This window comes from Prinia subflava, chromosome 24 (assembly GCF_021018805.1).
Source record: "Prinia subflava isolate CZ2003 ecotype Zambia chromosome 24, Cam_Psub_1.2, whole genome shotgun sequence".
Taxonomy (NCBI): domain Eukaryota; kingdom Metazoa; phylum Chordata; class Aves; order Passeriformes; family Cisticolidae; genus Prinia; species Prinia subflava.
In genome coordinates, this window is record NC_086270.1 from 5,395,898 (window position 1) to 5,415,030 (window position 19,133).

The following is a 19,133-nucleotide window of genomic DNA, read 5'->3' on the forward strand; positions in this document are numbered from 1 at the left end:
ACATCCCCTGCTCTGCCTCTCTCGCACACCCGGGGGGAGGAGAGGCTGCAGCAGCGCTGGGGACGGGGACAGAGCCACCCTGAGCAGCAGACGATGGACACCAAGGCAGGGCAGCGATTTCTGACTCAGTTCCGCTCTGGAGGGTGCAGGGATGAGGATGCCCACAGCCCAAAGCAGCTGGATATAAAATATCCAGGGTGTTTTACCCACCTGAGCCCCAGGTGGTGTGGGCTGCCCTGGGAAAGGCGACTGGAGCTCTGGCACAGCCCCAGGGCAGCCCAGGACGGGGCAGTGCCAGGGCTGGGGGCTCCCCTGAGCCACCCCCTTCATTAATTGGGTGATTTGGGGTCTGTGCTGGGCAGAGCTGCAGTTCCCATCCCTGTGGAGCTGTGGGTGCATTCCCAGGGTGTTCCTGAGCTCCCATTCCACGCTGTGCCTCTGACTCCCCACATTTATTCACCAGAACGCTGCTTTTGTTCCAGCCAACACCTCTCCAAAGCCATTTCCTGCACCAAGAGCCCTCCTCGTTTCAAACTCTTTACTCTCAACAAAAGAACAAATTCAGCACCTTTTTTTTTTTTTTTTTTCACTAAAACCTGAACTTTTTGCTCCCCAGAGCCCTCACAAGAACCTTCTCCATCTCTCTTGTCCCCATGTGGTTCCTGAGCTTTGTTTGGCCTGGGGAGAACCCAGCAGATTTATCTGTGTGACAAAGGACCACATTTATCACCTTGAATCAGGGATTATTAAAACCCCCGGCCCAAGCCACTGCTCCCTTCGCTCTGATTTGGCAAAAATGGGCTTAAAAATCCAAAAATGCCAGAACAGCCACGATTTTTGGTGAGAGATTTTGTGCTTGACACAACTCCTGCCCAATTCCTGCCCAATCTCCCATCCAGCCCTGCCCTTTGGCACTGGAAGCCATTCCCTGGGTCCTGTCCTGTCCCTCCATCCTTGTCCCCAGGGCCTCCCCAGCTCTCCTGCAGCCACATCCACCCCCAGAGGCCTCCCAGGCCAGGCTGGATCCATCCCTGAACACCAGCAGAGGCTCATTTGCAGTTCCAAGGAATGGGATTGGGGTGTTCCCGCTATTTTAATTCACAATTTTCTGTCTCTGCACCTGTTTGCCTCAAAAACTCGACCGCAGGGCTCACGTTGTGGCTGCCACCTCCCAGCTGGAGATCAGTCCCCAGCTCTGGTGGATGCAGACAGGAGCTCGGAGCCTTTTCTGCCACGCGGGTGCCAGACTCAAACCCCGCAGGCAGCAGAGCGCGGCCACGGCGCTGAATTAAACCCAGAATGCCAAAGCAGCTCCAGCCCGGGGAGACTGCAGAGCACCAACGCCTCACCTGGGACCTCCCCGTCACCTCCTTAGGGCCCTGAACCCTGCAAAATGCATCCAAAAACTGTCAAAATGCACCCTAAACCTGCAAAATGCATCCTTAGAGCTGTAAAATGCATCCCAAAACCTGCAAAATGAATCCCAAAACCTAAGGCATTCTAAAACCTGCAAAATGCACCCTAAAACCCGCAAATTTATCCCAAAGCCTGAAAAATGCACCTAAACCCTGCAAAATGCATCCCAAAACCTGCATAATGATAAAAAATAATAATGAATAATGAATAAATAAAAATACTATAAAATCAATAATAATAGTAGTAATAACAATAATAATGATAACGATAATAATGATAAGAAGAAATGCAGTGGTTTCACCCCTGGTGCTGTTCCTGCCCCTGAACCAAACCAGCGTCACCCAGAGCGGGTTCCCAAAGGCACAGAGGGTTTGGGGTGAACAAACACCCCTGGAATTTGGTAGGATTGCCTCTGGAATGACACAGAGCATGGCAGGGAACTGGGATGGTGCCCAGGAGAGAGGTGAGGAGCCAGCCTGGGTTCAGCTGAAGCCTTAAATGATCCTTGGGTCTTTTTCAGCCTTTTCAGCAGTTTTGGGAGCGGCTGCTGGAACCTCAGAGGTGCCCCAGCCTCACCCAGAGTGGTGAACAGAGCTGGAATCTTTAATTCCTGAGGCTGAGCGCAGCTGGGAGAGCTGGGGGTGCTCCCCTGGAGAGGAGAAGGCTCCAGGGAGAGCTCAGAGCCCCTGGCAGGGCCTGAAGGGGCTCCAGGAGAGCTGCAGAGGGACTGGGGACAAGGGCTGCAGGGACAGGACACAGGGAATGGCTTCCAGTGCCAGAGGGCAGGGCTGGCTGCGAGATTGGGCAGGAATTGTTCCCTGGCAGGGTGGGCAGGGGCTGGGCTGGAATTGCCAGAGCAGCTGTGGCTGCCCCTGGATCCCTGGCAGTGCCCAAGGCCAGGCTGGACCCTGGGGCTGGAGCAGCCTGGGACAGGGGGAGGGGTCCCTGCCCTTGGGGATCTTCAAGTTCCCTTCCCACCCAAACCAGTCCAGGATTCTGTGACAGGTTCCAGTTATTTGCAGTCACTCCCTGTGCATGAAGCCCTTCCAACACCATTTACTGGGAATACCATTGAAAATAGCAGCCATTTATTTTTATTTAGTTTTTTTTTTTTTCACCCTGGTGGAAAAAACTCTGCGGTCTTTTGCAAACTGCTGTGGGGGGAGTGTGGCAACGCTCCTGGGAGGGAGGGAGAATATTTTTAACCCCATTTTACAGAAGTGGGAACTGAGGCACGCACTTTTCCACAGAGGGAGATTGGCCCCAAACCCTTCTGAATCCTTGCAGGACGATTTCCAGCAGAGATCCTCGCTCCCAGAAGAAGCACACGCTTATTCCAGACTACAGTGGTCACACTGTTGTGCCCCAGCCAATTTTCTCACGTAAACAGAGCGGTGCAAGAGTGGTTTCTCTTCAGGTTTTGTTAATTTTAGCCTGAGAAAGTCATGAAGGAAATACCTCAGCACCACGGGCAAGATGGTGGGAGGTAATTAAATACCCAGCTCCACTTCCCTTCCAGCTCAGAGCAGCCCCACATTTGCTGGAGGCATCTCCAGCTCTATTTTTGCCCCTGGTTCCAGCCTGACCTTCCACTGCACCGTGTTGTTCCACAGACAAACACTCCCCACCTCCAGGGTGAAGGCATCTTCCTCTCAAACACAGCCCCAGCTTTATTTGCCTCTCTAAAAGGTGCAAAGACCCAGAAGGTTTTTAGTGCAAAAATTCCAAAATTCATCCCCAAAACACTGCTCTGTCCTGCCCCTCCATCCCCTCCTCCCAGACCAGCCCTGCAGCTGGGACGCCAAGAGGCCTCAAATCTGAGTAATTTTCTGAACAAAGAATTAAAGAATTAAAGTGTGACTGAAGGGTCCCAGGGGTGTTCATCACATTTACAGCCCTGTGACAAAAGGGACAGATAAAACTTCCAGCCCATTACTGAGCCCTGGGTGACCCAGCCCAGCTCCTGATTTACAGGTGATGGGATCATTCCAGGCCTTCCAAAAGCACCCACAGGAATCCATCCACGTGGACTTTAGGAATATTTCTTATTTTTAATATCTACTCTACTCATTTCAGTCCCATCTTTTCCCCCTTAACTCATAACGCTGTCACTTTAGTTTATAAATTTATCCAGTAAACGTCCCCAGAAAGGGAACAAACCCCCAAAAACCGTGAATAAAGGGAACACAGGAAACCCGTGGGCAGCCACTTGAAGAGTCAGCGGTGCCTGGTGGAAAGCTCCGAGGCACATCCCTGCCAGTGACCAACCCTCAGCTCTGCCCCGGGGTCACTGCGTGCATCCCTGGGATCCTGCAGGGAATCCCACCCTTTTCCCTGGCAGGAGGAACCAGACACAAATCCAGGGCTCGGGAGGTTCTTCCTGAAACCTTTGAAAGCTCCTAAAACCCCTCAGAGATTCCCAGTTCCCACTGCAGATCCCTCACAGCCTGAGGGACACCCGCTCCGTCAGCTCCGGCAGGTGGATCCCACGGCTGAGGGGGAGGGAGGCCGGTCCTGGATATCTTCCTAATTCCACTGAAAAGCCTCCATGGAACAAAGGGAACACGGAACAGGTCTGGTTGGGCCTCTCAGGGGGCACCGGACTGGTGCAGCTGACCTTGGAATGTTGAGGGTCTCTTTTCATCTGCTACTGGAACACCAGGGCTCCCTGGAAGAGCTGCCCTTCTCCTCCAGGCACCCACGGCCAGAACTGGGATTTCATCTCCAGATTTCCTTATATCCAGGGGCTGTTCCATAGGAATATTGCCAGGACAGGGTTTCACAATGGTCATCTCCCATCTGTCCCCAAAACCCTGGGGAAAGCTCTGTGCTTTCCATCCTGTGGGAAAGGACTGTGCTGTTTCCCCAGGTGCCCATGGACAAGACTGGGATTCCAGCTCCAAAATTCCCTCTATCCAAAGACTGCTCCCAGACAAAATCTGCCATTACTGACAGGGCTGGCTGTCCTTGGCCAGGTGAGGCTCTCACCTGCCTCCAGAGCCCTGGGGCTCTGTGCTTTCCATCATGTGGGAAAGAACTGTCCGGTTTCTCCAGGCACCCATGGCCAGAATTGGGATTTCACCTCCAAATTTCCTTATATCCAGGGATTGTTCCACAGGAATATTGCCAGGACAAATCTAGCAATGGTTTCAGGAGGCTCAGCTCTCATCTGTCCCCAAAACCCTGGGGAAGGCTCCCTCTTTTCCATCCTGTGGGAAAGGACTGTGCTGCTTCTCCAGGCGCCCATGGACAAGACTGGGATTCCAGCTCCAAAATTCCCTCTATCCAAAGACTGCTCCCAGACAAAATCTGCCATTACTGACAGGGCTGGCTGTCCTTGGCCAGGTGAGGCTCTCACCTGCCTCCAGAGCCCTGGGGCTCCCAGTTTTCCTTCCTGTGGGAACACCTGCTGCTTGAGTGGCTCTGCGCCTTTTGAACCCTTCAGGAGGGGCGGCCCCAGCAAGGCAAAGTTGGGGTTCAGCCCTGCAGAGATTTCAGGGAATTTCCCTTCAGCCCAAGCTTGCTGGGGAAAGGGCCAGGCTCAATTTTATGGGATTCTCTGGAGTTTCCCCTCTGAACTGCAGCACCGAGTGAGGGCTCAGCAATCCCCTGAATGTCTCAGTGCATCTCATTTGGAAGAACCCCAAATCCCAAGCCTAAATTCAGCTGGATCCTGCTGTTTCCTGACAGAACTCTGCCTAAAATCTGTAGGGTTAGTGGAGAATCAGAACAAAAGAACTGAAACCCCAAAGCTTGATAACACTTCAACAAGCGAAGTCCAGGGAATGAATGACGGATGGGCTAAAAGGCAATTTAGGATCTGGAGACTGAGGAGCTGCTGAAGCTGAAAACCTCATTAGCACCAGGAAAGGTTTAATAAGGTTTTCCGCAATGCTGAAGATGCTCTGCTCTGATTTTGGGCTAAAAAACTCCTAAAAAGCACCCAGGGTGGTGCCTGGCTTCAAGGCAGTGCTTACAGCGAGTCCCTTTTGGGAAGGTAGGAAAACCTGATCTCATCTTTTCCCCTCACTTATCCCGCCTCAAAAGCCGCCAAGCAGTTCCCAGAAGGAAGGAAAGCGCCCCCAAACTGCAATTTTTCCATCCAACTGGAAACAAACAACGCTGCCACCACCAACAAAAAAATGGTTACAAAAATACCACGGAGGTCTTGAATGGGTTGGTTCCTGTTCCTCTGCGGGAAGAGGCTGCTCAGGAGGTTTCCACTGCAAACACCCAGGGATGGCTCTGAGCCCCTCACCTGCTGCATCTGCCAGCCCTGCCAGCTTCCCTGCGAGCTCCAGGGACCGGGGAGGGGACAAAAATCAGCTCTGCAGGGGCTTCTGACAGCCTGGGCTTCCCTGGGCTTGGCTCGGGGCTTTGCAGGGAAAAGGAGGCAGCGTGGAGGCCGAGGGAGGTTTATGGCCACATCCACTCTTCCCAAATGTTCTCTGAGCCCCCCCAGCACGGACACAACGCGCCCTTTGATGCTCCTGAGGAGCTTCACCTTCTGCAGGCTCAGAACTGGAGCCGGGCAGGATGAAAATCTCCTTTATTTGTGATTCCTGCCCTTATTGCAGGGACCAGGATCTCCGCTGAGCGCTCTGGGAAAGCCCAATTTGTGGAATTCCAGCCGGGCCACAGCGGGAGCACAAATCACCTCCGTCCTCTCGCAAGGTGGTCCCAGCTCAGCGAGGATTAACGAGCCGGAGGTGCGAAGGGAGAGCTCAGCAAGTGGAACAGGCAGGCTGCAAAACAGAATAAACATTTCCCTGCGCCCCCAGCAGCCCCGCGGATCCCAGCAGAGCCATAAAGCCCCTAACAAGCAGCCTTTCTAAAGGCACAGACAACGGCGCTGAATGGATATCACAAATAAATCGCTCTCCTTCTTAGAGGGCGTTTTTTTCCTTTTTCCCTAAGTTTGACCCTCCCCTTGCCAAGAAACCCATATTTGAAATAAATCCCTCTCCTCCCCAGAAGGTAATTTTTTTTTTCCTTTTTCCTTAAGTTTGACCCTCCCGTTGCCAAGAAACCCGAGGCTTTGAGGCGCTTTGGAGGCAGCCGAGGCGCTCCTGGCGCTCCACACGTGCGGCCAGAAGTTCTGACAGCAGAGCTGGGAGGCAGCGGGAGCCTCGGCGAGCGGGGGGGACGGAGGGAGGCGGAGGAAAATCAGCTTTGCTGAGGCAGGAGCGGCCGGACGCGGCCCTGGGACCGCGCCAGTGACGCGCGGGGAGTTCCCAGGAGCCCCTCATTACCGGGCTGCCACCCAATCCCCGGGACGGCCGCGGTGATTTCCCTCCAGGACACACTTCCCTGCTCCCTCGGCTTCCCGGGAAAGCTCCCAAGGCAGCGCTGCCCCGGCCCCGCGGCCCGGGGGAGGTTTCTCAACAGCGCTGCTGTTGTTCGCGGCAGGGTAAATGTTATTTTCGGGAGCGCCGCTGCCGGGACTCACCCGCGGCTCCCCGGGGTGGTTCCCCACATCCGATCACGCTGCCCCGAACACTGAGCCATTCTCCTGAGCCGTGTTTGCCAAGAGCCAACTCCAAACATTCGGGACTTCGCTGCCCCCCCAGCCCAGCCGTGCCTCCGCTCGGCCGGCAAAGGCAGAGCAGCGCAGCCTGCGCTCCCGCCTCTGCTCCCTCCGCACCTGGGGCAGCCTCGGAGCGGCGCAGGAGGCACGGAGACCTCCCGAGGGTGCCTTGTTCCCCTGCTGACAGCGCAGGGAAGGAGCGGCACCGCGCTGCTGCCATGGACGAGGGCCAGCACGGAGAAGGGAGCGGTGCCCGTTGGGGATGGGGATGGAAATGGTCACTGACGGGGGTGAATCCCCTCCCTTCGGGCTGCGAGAGCTTCCCCCGGCTCCTCAGAGGGTTTCTGGGGGAGGGTACCCCAGAGGACACAGCCCCAGCCCTGCTGCGGCAGTCTGCTGCCAGCACACTCATTAATTAATCACCCAGTAACTCCTGCACGTTTTTTCTGATGCACAGTTCACACAGGCCCTCTACAGATTTCGGGTTTGCCTTCCTCAGACTGCAGGGAAACCTTCAGCAGCGCCTGGACGATCCTTGGGGCAGAATTCCTGGGAATCAGCTCAGAACAGCACAGCTCAACCCCCCCGTCCTGTCCCTCCCCCGAAGGGATGAAAGAAATCCTATTTCCAGCAGCCCTGCAGCTAAGAAGGGCAAGGCAGGAGGGGGTGAGGACACTGTGACACATCGGAGTTCCTGACACCCGCGAGCAGGGTGAGAATCACAGCATCCCACCAAGTCCACCTGCCCTGGCTGGGGAAAGGCGCTCTGCTGCCACCGGGAACATTTTCCCACAAGAACCCCCAGAAAAAGTTCCCGAGGCGCCGGGATTGTGAGGAAAACACGAGTCCCCGCAAGCACCAGCACCTTCCTGGAGGGTCACTGATGCCAAATAAACCAAGGAGGTGGGAGGAGGGACGGAGGGGCCAGCAGGACACCCGGACAGCCGAGGTAAAACCTGGCTGAGCGCCCTGGCAGGAGCAATCCTTCAGCACCGCGAAACGCGGAGCCTGCGAGCTGCAGGTGATCCCCGGGCAGCGCAGCAGGGCTCGGATTGTATTGCTCACGCCATAAATCACCGTGGCAGCTGCCCCAGACGCTTCAGCGCGCCAGCCTGGAACTGGGTAAAAGTGCCAGGCCCTCTCAGCACGGCCGGGGAGCTCGGGAACGAGGAGGGGGAAAGAAAACCACGCACGGCGCCTTTTTCCGGAATAACAATGCCCGCATTTGCATCGAGCGGCTCAGCCCGGGAGGCACCGCCAATCGCACCTCTGGGCGCATCAAAGGCGTTATTAATTTCCATCGAGGAGAATTAAGGAGCTTAACTCGTTAGCACTCATTTACTCAGCCTTAATGCATTTTTCAAGCCGCCTCATTTTCTGCTGATGAGCAGGTGCTAATCAAGGAACGCTTAAAAGGGATAAAACTCCCCGCGGGTCAGCGCCGGGGACAGCAGGGACAGCCGCTGGCTTGGGGACATCCAGCACCGCGCTTGGCAGGAGCTCCCGCGGGGGTTTCGCTGGCACAGCTCCTGCCGCATCACGTGTGGCCCCAGAACAACCCCTCGGCTCCCCGCTCGCTTTCCTGTGCGAGTGATAAGGAGGAAATCCGTCCCAGACAGGCAGACAGAGCTGAGCCCAGCCCAGCCCAGCCCTGGCAGCGCTCAGCTGCAGCCTCAGCTCCCGGCTCCCTCATTAGGGCCGGCCGCCAATTAACAGCCCGAGCTCGCGGCGGTGCCAGCGCAGCCCCCGGAGGTGCTGGCGGCCGATCAAGAGCCGCAACCCCCTCGGGGTATCCAACAACGCGCTGTGCCCAGGAGGGGGAAAAAAATAAATTAAAATCCCCGAGAGCAGCTCCCGGTTAGTCACCGCGGTGACCTCACCCGCGAGCGCCCTTGTGCCACCAGCGACGCCCGCCGTGCCCTCCCGGCGCCGGGCACGGCTGACACGCGATGAGCGAGCATCGGCGCCGCGCTCCGCGGGCACGCGCACACCCGCACGGGCCGGGCCGGGGACGCGCTCCGCGTTACCTGCACTCGCCCCCCGCGCGGCAGCCGCGGCTCTCCCATGGCTCTGCCGGCGCCAGGCTGGACCCCGCGGCTCCAGGGGGATCTTCTGCCGCGCTGCAATAGAAAAGGTTGGTTTAAAGCTCCTTATTTGGGCAGTGATGTCAAGGGAAGTCGCTCGGGCAGCGCCTCCCCCTTTTTCCATTCACTCCACATTGTTTCCTGTTGTCAAGCGGCTGCCGGGGCTCCGCGCACGGCCACGGGATCGGCCGGGCTCAGGGATCCCCTGGACACAGGGATCCCCTGGACACAGGGATCGGCCGGGCTCAGGGATCCCCTGGACACAAGGATCCCCTGGACACAGGGATTGTTCGGGCACAGGGATCCCCTGGAAACAGGGATCGGCCGGGCACAGGGATCCCCTGGACACAGGGATCCTCCGGCCAAAGGGATCCTCCTGTCCTGGGGATTATCCAGTCCTGGCGGTCCTCCAGGTCTGGGAATACTTCGGCTCCGGGGATCCTCCAGAGCCAGGGGTCCTCTAAATCTGAGGATCCTCCAGCCCTGGGGATATTCCAGCCCCGGCGATCCTGCAGCCCCAGGGATCCTCCAGTTCTGGAGGATCCTCCTGTCCTGGGAGTCCTCCAGCAGCGGGACCCTCAGTTCTGGGGATGCTCGAGCCGCAGGAGTCCCCTCTCCATCCCCGGGGATGCTCCGGCCGCTGCCCGGTGCCGCTGCCCCTCCCGGGGCCGAGCTGGGCGCGCCAGACACGGGAGCGGGGCCGAGCTGCCCCAGCTCTCCACAGCCCTTCCCATGGCCCGTGCCGTGATTCCCACCCCTCCTTGCCTGCAGGGGCCGGGGAGAGCCGGGGGGTCCCGGCGGCCGAGGCAGCGCTGCGGGACCGGCGCTGAGCGCGGCTCGCCCGCCGCCTCCCTCCCTTCTCCATCCCTCCCTCCGCCTTCCTCCCCCACATCCTCCTCCTCCTCGTCCCTCCCCATCTGTCCCGGCTGCGGCGCTCCCGCACCGGCGCTGTCCGTGGCGGCCGCCCCCGGCAGCGCGTGGCGAGGGAGCCCCTCCGCTCCCCTCCGCTCCCCTCCGCTCCCCTCCGCTCCCCTCCGCTCCCCTCCGCTCCCCTCCGCTCCCCTCCGCTCCTCTCCGCTCCTCTCAGCCCAGGACCGGAGCCCTTCCCTCGGGATGCGCCGCGGGAGCGGCAGCGGCAGCGGGACAGCCCCGCCTGAGGGGACCGGGAACCTTCCCGGAGCATCCCCGCGGCTGCGGGAGGGACGGCGGGGACAGCGGGGACAGCGGGGACAGTGAGGACAGTGAGGACAGCGGGGACAGTGGAGATAGCAGGGACAGCCGGGACACAGGGGACACCGGGGACAGCCAGGACACGGGGGACAGTGAGGACAACAGGGACACTGGGGACAGCCAGGGACGGCCGGGACACTGGAGGGACATTGGGGACAGGAGGAACAACCCTGTCCCGCCGGGGTTTCCAGCGCAGGGAGCTCCAGGTTCCTCACGACCCATCCACGCCCGGTCCGTGCCTGATGTATCCCTACAACACATCCCAGGCTTTGAGTTGAATTTTTTTTTTTTTTTTTTTTTTTTTTTTTTTTTTTGGTTTCAATTAATTCTGTATTTGGAGTTTGGGGGGGGGATGATATTTATTGCTTTATGCTCGGATAATTATTGCTTTTTGTGCTTGGATTTTCGGCGTTCAGAGTGCGCCTACAAGAGACCTGCAGAGGGACTGGGGACAAGGGCTGCAGGGACAGGAGCCAGGGAATGGCTTCCAGTGCCAGAGGGCAGGGCTGGCTGGGAGATTGGGCAGGAATTGTTCCCTGGCAGGGTGGGCAGGGGCCGGGCTGGAATTGCCAGAGCAGCTGTGGCTGCCCCTGGATCCCTGGCAGTGCCCAAGGCCAGGCTGGACCCTGGGGCTGGAGCAGCCTGGGACAGGGGGAGGGGTCCCTGCCATGGCAGGGGTGGCACTGGGTGGGATTTGGGGTCCCTTCCACCCAAACCATTCCAGGGTTCTGTGATCACTTTGTGTGTACGAAGAGGAAGCCAAAGCCCTTGGGATAAAAAGGGGAGTCAAGGGCATTCCTTGGCAATTCCCACACGGGATCCCAGCTCTGGGCAGCCCAAGCTGAGCTCTCAGGACAGAGCCCTTGGGTGCTCCAGGCAGCTGGGAAGAGGCAGCCTGGGGGCTTTTTAGGAGAAAGCAGAAGCAGAGCCCTGCAGCCCAGGCTGTGTTCACATTGAAATCACATCTGCTTTCTCAGCACCGCGGTTCTGTTCTGTCTGTGGGCAGTAAAGCCCTGCTGGACGTGGGGAAAACGAGAACTCGGGGCAGGATTTTGCTCAGCCCCTCAGGACATGTTTGGTAACTGCTGCTGCCCTCTGTGTACCTGCTCAAATATTCCCTGCTGAAAGCAGCTGCACCCAGGGCTGGCACAGCAAAGCTCCATCCCAGCTCCCCTTTACCAATGCTACACAAAAATGTTTGAAAAGAGGAAAAAACAAACAAACAAACAAACAAACAAACAAACAAACAAACAAAAAAAAAAAAAAAAAAAAAAACCAGCCCAGTGGCTCCGTTCCCATCTGACTCCAGCTCGATAAAGTCAGGGTTAAGTCAAAAAAAGGCTGGTGTGAACATCTCTGACACCAGCTGAGGAATTTACAGGTTGTGCTTTTTGGGGTGAGCATCCCCAGAGCTGCGCCTTTGCCCCGCGGTGTTGCTTTGCAGGAGAATGAATAAATCCATCCAAACACCAGCCTGGCTCATCTCCAACCATCCCCAGAGCCAACACCCCCTAAACTGCCCCCAAAAATGCTCCCGGTGCTGAACCCAGGGAAATACCCCGGAACACATTTCCTACAAGGGCGTTATTTCCTCAATAGCCCGTTTCACACCCCATTTCAGCTGCTCTCCTTCCTGAACCAGAGCCCGGGATAAAGAGATTTTATTGGTTTCGTTTTGCTCCCCTGCTGCTCCTCCCTGGCCCTCAGCCCGGAGTCACCGCGGTGTCACCGCGGTGTCACCAGGTGCTCCAGGTCTTTGGGGAATTCCAGGGATGCAGCCTGGAATCCGGATCTGCCACGGGGCCCTGGAGGACCCCCAGCCTCCCAAAGCTCGGTGGATGAACTCGGGAATTTGGGCTGTTCCCTCCTGCAGGGACCTTCCCACCGGAGCTGCTCACACCTGGAGCTCTGCCCTGCCCAGCTCTGCTGGAGGAGGAAACGGCCTCAGGTGGCACCAGGAGGGGTTTAAGTTGGAAATCAGGGAACATTTATTTCCTGAGAGGGTGCCCAAGCATTGGAATTCACTGCCCAGGGCAGTGTGGGGTCAGGAGAGGTGTGCATGGGGACAGGGTTAGCAGTGGGCCTGGCAGCGCTGGGTGAGTGGCTGAATTTGATCATTTTGGAGATATTTTCCGACCTTAAACTCCACGGTGGGCCAAGGTTTGTCACTTGGAGGCCACAAAACCTGGACTGAGCAGGAGGCCTCTGGCAATGGAAGGACAAGAAACTCAATTTCTTCATCCAACTGCACTCAGATATTTGGGTGGGCATAGAATAAATTAAATACAGAGCATGGAGAGGATCACAGGGAGCCCAAAGCAGAAGCAGGAGCAGCCACCAAAGAAATCTCTCCCTCACTTCCAAAGTTGGTGACACGCCAGGGACTGTGAGAGCCCCCAGTGCCCCCAGCAGCTCCCCATGCCGGGATTTCAGCAGCCCAGGCACACGGATCAGCTCCTCCTGACACATCCACGCTCTTCCTTCCTTTTTTTAATTCATTTTTTGCTGGAGATGAGCTGAGAAGGGGCTGGGAGGAGCTCCTGTGAAAATGTCACCGAGAGCAGGCAGGAGAGGCTGCAGCAGCTCTGCTCCCATCAGCTGCCTCTCCTGGGAAGACACAGCCCCAGGAATTCACAGAAGTCGCAGAATCATGGAATATTTGGGCTGGAAGGACCTTAAAGCCCATCCAGTGCCACCTCCAGGGACCCCTCCCCCTGTCCCAGGCTGCTCCAGCCCCAGGGTCCAGCCTGGCCTTGGGCACTGCCAGGGATCCAGGGGCAGCCACAGCTGCTCTGGCAATTCCAGCCCAGCCCCTGCCCACCCTGCCAGGGAACAATTCCTGCCCAGTCTCCCAGCCAGCCCTCCTTCCTTCACCTTAAAGCCATTCCCTGTGTCCTGTCACTCCGAACCCTTGCAAAAAATAAAAATAAAAAGCAACAAAACTCACAGCAAAGCACAAGTCATGTGTTAAAGTGCTTCACACAGAGGCAGACACGAGCACACTGAAGATTTTGGGTTAAAAAAATAGGTTATTTAAGATTTCTTTTTCCCCAGGGTCCTTCAGCCTCCCCATGACACCCAACACCCTCAACGCCCTGGGGTCGATCTCTGTGCCTCAGCACCCTGGAAGGTGTTTTTTAGGTAATTTTCCCTCAAACAGCACAAACAGCCATTCAGGGCAGTCCACGCAAAGGGCTTTGCCCGGTGCTGGTGGCTTCTCTTAGGCAGAAAATTGTGGTTTTGCTTAAATTGGAAAATGAAGGCCCAGGTTCCCCAAGGACTCCTGTTCCCGCTGCAGGGGCAGGAAAACACGGGGTGAAGCTCAGGCCACGCTGACTTTTGTGGAAATCCTTTGTTAGAAACGGTTTAGCCAGGAAAGGGCCTGTCCAGAGGTGCAGGGGGGTTAAACAACCACAGCTCCATTCCCAGCCAGAGCTCAGAGCCTTTCCCCCCATCCCTCACCTCAGCCTGGCCCAGGCCGTGCAAAAATTACCCAATGCCTGAAAAGGGCTCTGTCAAACTGTCCCCACCACTCCTGGTGTGTGTTTTGTTTTGTTTTGTTTTTTACTTTTATTCATTTTCCACCCTTTCTGCTGCACAGCACCTCCTTGGGGCACCCTGCAGTGCCCTGCACGCTTCCAGCTGCTCCCAGCTCGTCCATCCCCTCCTGAAATCCATTAATAGAGCCCAGAAATGCTGCCAGGACGTGCAGCTTTTCCATCCACACGGCCGCAGAGCTGCTCCTGGAGAGACCTGGTGGGAAGGGAGGTTCCCAGCAAAGAACTGGGAATCCAAGGTGGGAACTGGGAAGTTTCCTATCAGATCTCCCAGGGATTTCCTGTGCAGCCCCCAACGAGTCACTTCACCTTTCTGGGTCAGAGTCTCCCCATCCAGGGAAAATGTCTGGGGCTGTACAAATCCTGTGGGGATTGGGAAGGCTGGGAGAGCTGGGGGTGCTCCCCTGGAGAGGAGAAGGCTCCAGGGAGAGCTCAGAGCCCCTGGCAGGGCCTGAAGGGGCTCCAGGAGAGCTGCAGAGGGACTGGGGACAAGGGCTGCAGGGACAGGAGCCAGGGAATGGCTTCCAGTGCCAGAGGGCAGGGCTGGCTGGGAGATTGGGCAGGAATTGTTCCCTGGCAGGGTGGGCAGGGGCTGGGCTGGAATTGCCAGAGCAGCTGTGGCTGCCCCTGGATCCCTGGCAGTGCCCAAGGCCAGGCTGGACACTGGGGCTGGAGCAGCCTGGGACAGGGGGAGGGGAGGGGTCCCTGGGGGTGGCACTGGATGACCTTTGAGTTCCTTCCAACCCAAATCTTTCCATGAAGTTTTTTTCCTTCTGAAACCCCAATGCCCAAGTCTGAGCATTCCCACTCCTGACGGAAGAGGGGACAGGGAATGTTCTTTCCATGTCACCCCTCCCCTTGTGAAATCTGGAGCAGCAGAAACCTGTGAAACCACCAGATTTCAGCTCTATTTAACAACCTTTTCCAACCCGAGCTGTCAATCTCTGAAATGAGAACCTTCAGGAGTTTCAGGCTGAGGCAGCGGCGCCCCCGGAGCTCCCCCTGCTCATGGAAACCCCTCCCGGCACCTTTCCTGCGGTGGCTTCACTTGGAACAGTCAGGCTCCAGCAGCCCAAACCCCTTTTCAGCCACCCATCAGTAATTAGGCAAACAAAGGGTAATTAATACCCCGAATTAAGGGCAGTGCTCGTTTGTCTGCCCAAGACCCTCCGTCCCTCACACAGCCCTGGATTTCTGCATCCCACTTTCCACATCTGCAAAATTCCTTCACTCCAAAGGTCCCTGTGCTCGTTAAACACTTGAAAACCACGAGGGAGAGTCTTCAATTATCCCAAAAAATCCCTGTGAAGTTGGGTTAATATTCCAAGGCTCCCATTAAAGACACATGTCCTGGGAAGTGGCAGGCACGAGGAATCATTATGCTAATTTTAGCCAGAGCATCTGCTCGATGTTAAATCTGAAACTCCGTCTCAGAGAAATCATTTAAATTATTTTTTTCTTTTTTTTTCCCTTCAGAATTGACATTTGTCAAACAATATGTTGGCAGCGGAGGCTGCAGCCAAGTCTGAGTAATCCCGGCTCGGAGTGCGCTCGGGGATGGAGCTGGCAGGAATTTGGGATTGCAGAGCCGAGCGGGCCATGCCCCTGGGCCCGGGTATGTCCCTGCCAGCTCCTGCAGGGAGACAGCATCACCCAGCTTCTGCTGGGGTCACCCAGATCCCGCCGGGGTCACCCAGATCCTGCCACGGTCACCCAGCTCCTGTCAGAGTCACCCAGATCCCTCCAGGGTCACCCAGCTCCCGCTGGGGTCACCCAGCTCCTCTCAGTGTCACCCAGCTCCTCTCAGTGTCACCCAGCTCCCTGCCTGTCTCCCGGGATGCTCAGCATGGAACTGGCTCAGCTGGGAATTCACCTGTGGGGACCAATTGGCCTTGAGTGATGTTTTCTCACTGCTGGAGTCAGCTCTTACAGGGCTTTAAGCAGCATCTGATCCTGTGTTTAGTGGGTTTGTACAACCTGAGCAGCTCCCCAGCCCCAATCCAGTTTGGGAAATCCCAGGGAACAGGAGAGAGCACCTGCAGGGCTCTCAGGTGGGCTCTGTCTGTGCCAGCCCTGTTTGCACCAGGGAAGGGACACAGACACCTTCCAGCACACCCCATCCTTCCCTTCCCTTCCCTTCCCTTCCCTTCCCTTCCCTTCCCTTCCCTTCCCTTCCCTTCCCTTCCCTTCCCTTCCCTTCCCTTCCCTTCCCTTCCCTTCCCTTCCCTTCCCTTCCCTTCCCTTCCCTTCCCTTCCCTTCCCTTCCCTTCCCTTCCCTTCCCTTCCCTTCCCTTCCCTTCCCTTCCCTTCCCTTCCCTTCCCTTCCCTTCCCTTCCCTTCCCTTCCCTTCCCAAACCTTCCCAAACCTTCCCAAACCTTCCCAAACCTTCCCAAACCTTCCCTTCCCTTCCCTTCCCTTCCCTTCCCTTCCCTTCCCTTCCCTTCCCTTCCCTTCCCTTCCCTTCCCTTCCCTTCCCTTCCCTTCCCTTCCCTTCCCTTCCCTTCCCTTCCCTTCCCTTCCCTTCCCTTCCCTTCCCTTCCCTTCCCTTCCCTTCCCTTCCCTTCCCTTCCCAAACCTTCCCAAACCTTCCCAAACCTTCCCAAACCTTCCCAAACCTTCCCAAACCTTCCCTTCCCAAACCTTCCCTTCCCAAACCTTCCCTTCCCTTCCCAAACCTTCCCTTCCCAAACCTTCCCTTCCCAAACCTTCCCAAACCTTCCCAAACCTTCCCAAACCTTCCCTTCCCAAACCGTCCCAAACCTTCCCTTCCCTTCCCAAACCTTCCCTTCCCTTCCCTTCCCTTCCCTTCCCTTCCCTTCCCTTCCCTTCCCTTCCCTTCCCTTCCCTTCCCTTCCCTTCCCTTCCCTTCCCTTCCCTTCCCTTCCCTTCCCTTCCCTTCCCTTCCCTTCCCTTCCCTTCCCTTCCCTTCCCTTCCCTTCCCTTCCCTTCCCTTCCCTTCCCTTCCCTTCCCTTCCCTTCCCTTCCCTTCCCTTCCCTTCCCTTCCCTTCCCTTCCCTTCCCTTCCCTTCCCTTCCCTTCCCTTCCCTTCCCAAACCTTCCCAAACCTTCCCAAACCTTCCCAAACCTTCCCAAACCTTCCCTTCCCAAACCTTCCCTTCCCAAACCTTCCCTTCCCTTCCCTTCCCAAACCTTCCCTTCCCTTCCCAAACCTTCCCTTCCCAAACCTTCCCTTCCCTCCAGGATTTTTCCATTGCTCCAGCTGAACTGGCAGTCCAGTTTATTATTTTTATATATTTTTAAATATTTTACATATTCCCCTCTGGCCACCCAGACCACTGGACTGACTCCCCCAATCTCATCAGGGGAAAACAGGATAAACAGGGATAAACAGGAAAGTTTTCCTGACAATTTGCCCATTCATTTCCAGGGAGTGACTCCGAGCTGGAATTTGGCCCTGGATTCTTTTAAATCAGGCACTTCATGGTGCACAAGGCCCAGGAAGGAGGAAAATACCAAATGACACGGGAAGCCTTGGATAAATCATCCTGGTCACTGGATTCAGCCCAAAATTCAGCCTGAGTGGGGCTGCACCACGGCATGGGTGAGCACAAGGCCTGGGTGGGGCTGGGAATGCCAGCTCTGACCCCCTCAAAGGACAAAACATTGATGGACTCCCTAAAACTGCCTCAAAATACAGTAAAACTGCCTCAAAACTCCCTAGAACTGCCTAAAACTACCCAGGACTGCCTCAAAACAGCCTAAAACTGCCTTAAAACACCCTCAAACTGCGTCAAAACTCCCTAAAACTTCCTAAAACCACCCAGGACTGCCTCAACACAGTCTAAAACCCACTCTAAACAGCCTAAAACCACTTTAAAACCAGTTTAAACCCACTCAAAACAGCCTTAAACTGCCTTAAAACACAGTAAAACTGCCTGAAATCTCCCTAAATATGCAAGAAATTGCCCTGAAACTGCTCAACATCACCTTAACACTGCCCCACAAAAGACTAAAACTGCCTCAAAACACCCTAAAACTGCCTAAACCCATCCAAGACTGCCTCAAAACAGCCTAAAACTCACTCAAAACAGCCTAAAACTGCCTTAAAAACAGCCTAAATCCGCCTGAAATTGCCCTAACACTGCTTCAGAAACAGTCTAAAACTGCCTCAAAACACCCTAAAACTTCCTTAGACCATCCTAAAACCACCTGAAACCACCCTAAAACTTCCTTAAAACACCCTAAAACCGCCTCAAAACACGCCAGCATTGCCAAAAACCACCAGAAAAGGGGGGGAAATGCATTATTCAGGCAACAACCATAATTTTATAATTGAGTCATTTAAGGTTTGTTTCTAATTTTTTTTTTGTTTTTTTCATTTACAAAGGGAGCATTTCAGGTCTTTGATGTGTCAGAAAATGCACTCAGCACAGCCCCTTGAATCAGCAGGGTTTATTTCAGGGTGGGGATAATAAGGGGAGAAATGGTGCAAAGCCAGGTCCTGCAGCAAGCTGGGCCTAAGCAAACTGCACTTAGGCTCCAAAACGCTCGGCACAAAGTCCAAACTCCGGTAAAAGCGTTAAAATAAACTCAAAAAAGCAGAATTATTGACCATGGTGGTGGTGCTGGGGGATGGCTGGGCTTGACCTCAAGGATTGTAAATTCCAACCAGGAGGAATTGATGGCTGGGCTTGGTCTCAGATGGATTTTCCATCCTTTAAGCCTGGAAATTCCAACCTGGAGAAGAGGATTGAACTTGATCTTGGGGAACTTTTCCAGTCTGGATGAGGAAATGGCTGGGCTTGACCTTGGAGGGCTTTTCCAAGCTTGAAGACTGGAAATTCCAACCTTGAGGAGCAAATGCCAATCTTAGATGGATTTTCCAGCCTTTAAGCCTGGAAATTCCAACCTGGAGAAGAGGATTGAACTTGGTCTTGGGGAACTTTTCCCATCTGGTTGAGGAGATGGCTGGGCTTGACCTTGGAGGGCTTTTCCAGCCTTGAAGACTGGGAATTCCAACCCGAAGGAGATGATTGGACTTGGTCTCAGAGGGCTTTTCCAACAGGAAGGATTGGAAATTCCAGCTTCAAGGGTTTGGAATTCTGAGAGGAGGGAGGTGACAGCGGAGTGGGACAGCAGAGAGTGGCCCCAGGTCCCACCCCTCACCTGCCACCAGCTCCCACACACTCCAGGAACCCTCGGAGCCTCCCGGAATTCCTCCTCCCTGCCCAGAATCTCGCGAGTTGCTCCATGGCACAAAGGAACCCTTTGAAATCCGGAGCACAGAGGGGCTGGGAGGGCTCAGGCCCTGCACACCTCTGCCCAATCTGCTGTTCTTGGCAGCCCAGGCCGCCGAG

General features: G+C 55.9%; 1 protein-coding gene across 1 annotated transcript in view; it reads right to left on the reverse strand.

Moving 5' to 3' along the window:
- The window catches only part of HIVEP3 (HIVEP zinc finger 3), a 252,550-nt gene that overhangs the window by 98,517 nt on the left and 134,900 nt on the right, over nt 1-19,133 (reverse strand). The window contains exon 4 of the mRNA XM_063418863.1: nt 8,971-9,063. The gene's annotated coding sequence lies outside the window, so the exon portion shown is untranslated. The remainder of the gene's footprint in view (nt 1-8,970; nt 9,064-19,133) is intronic.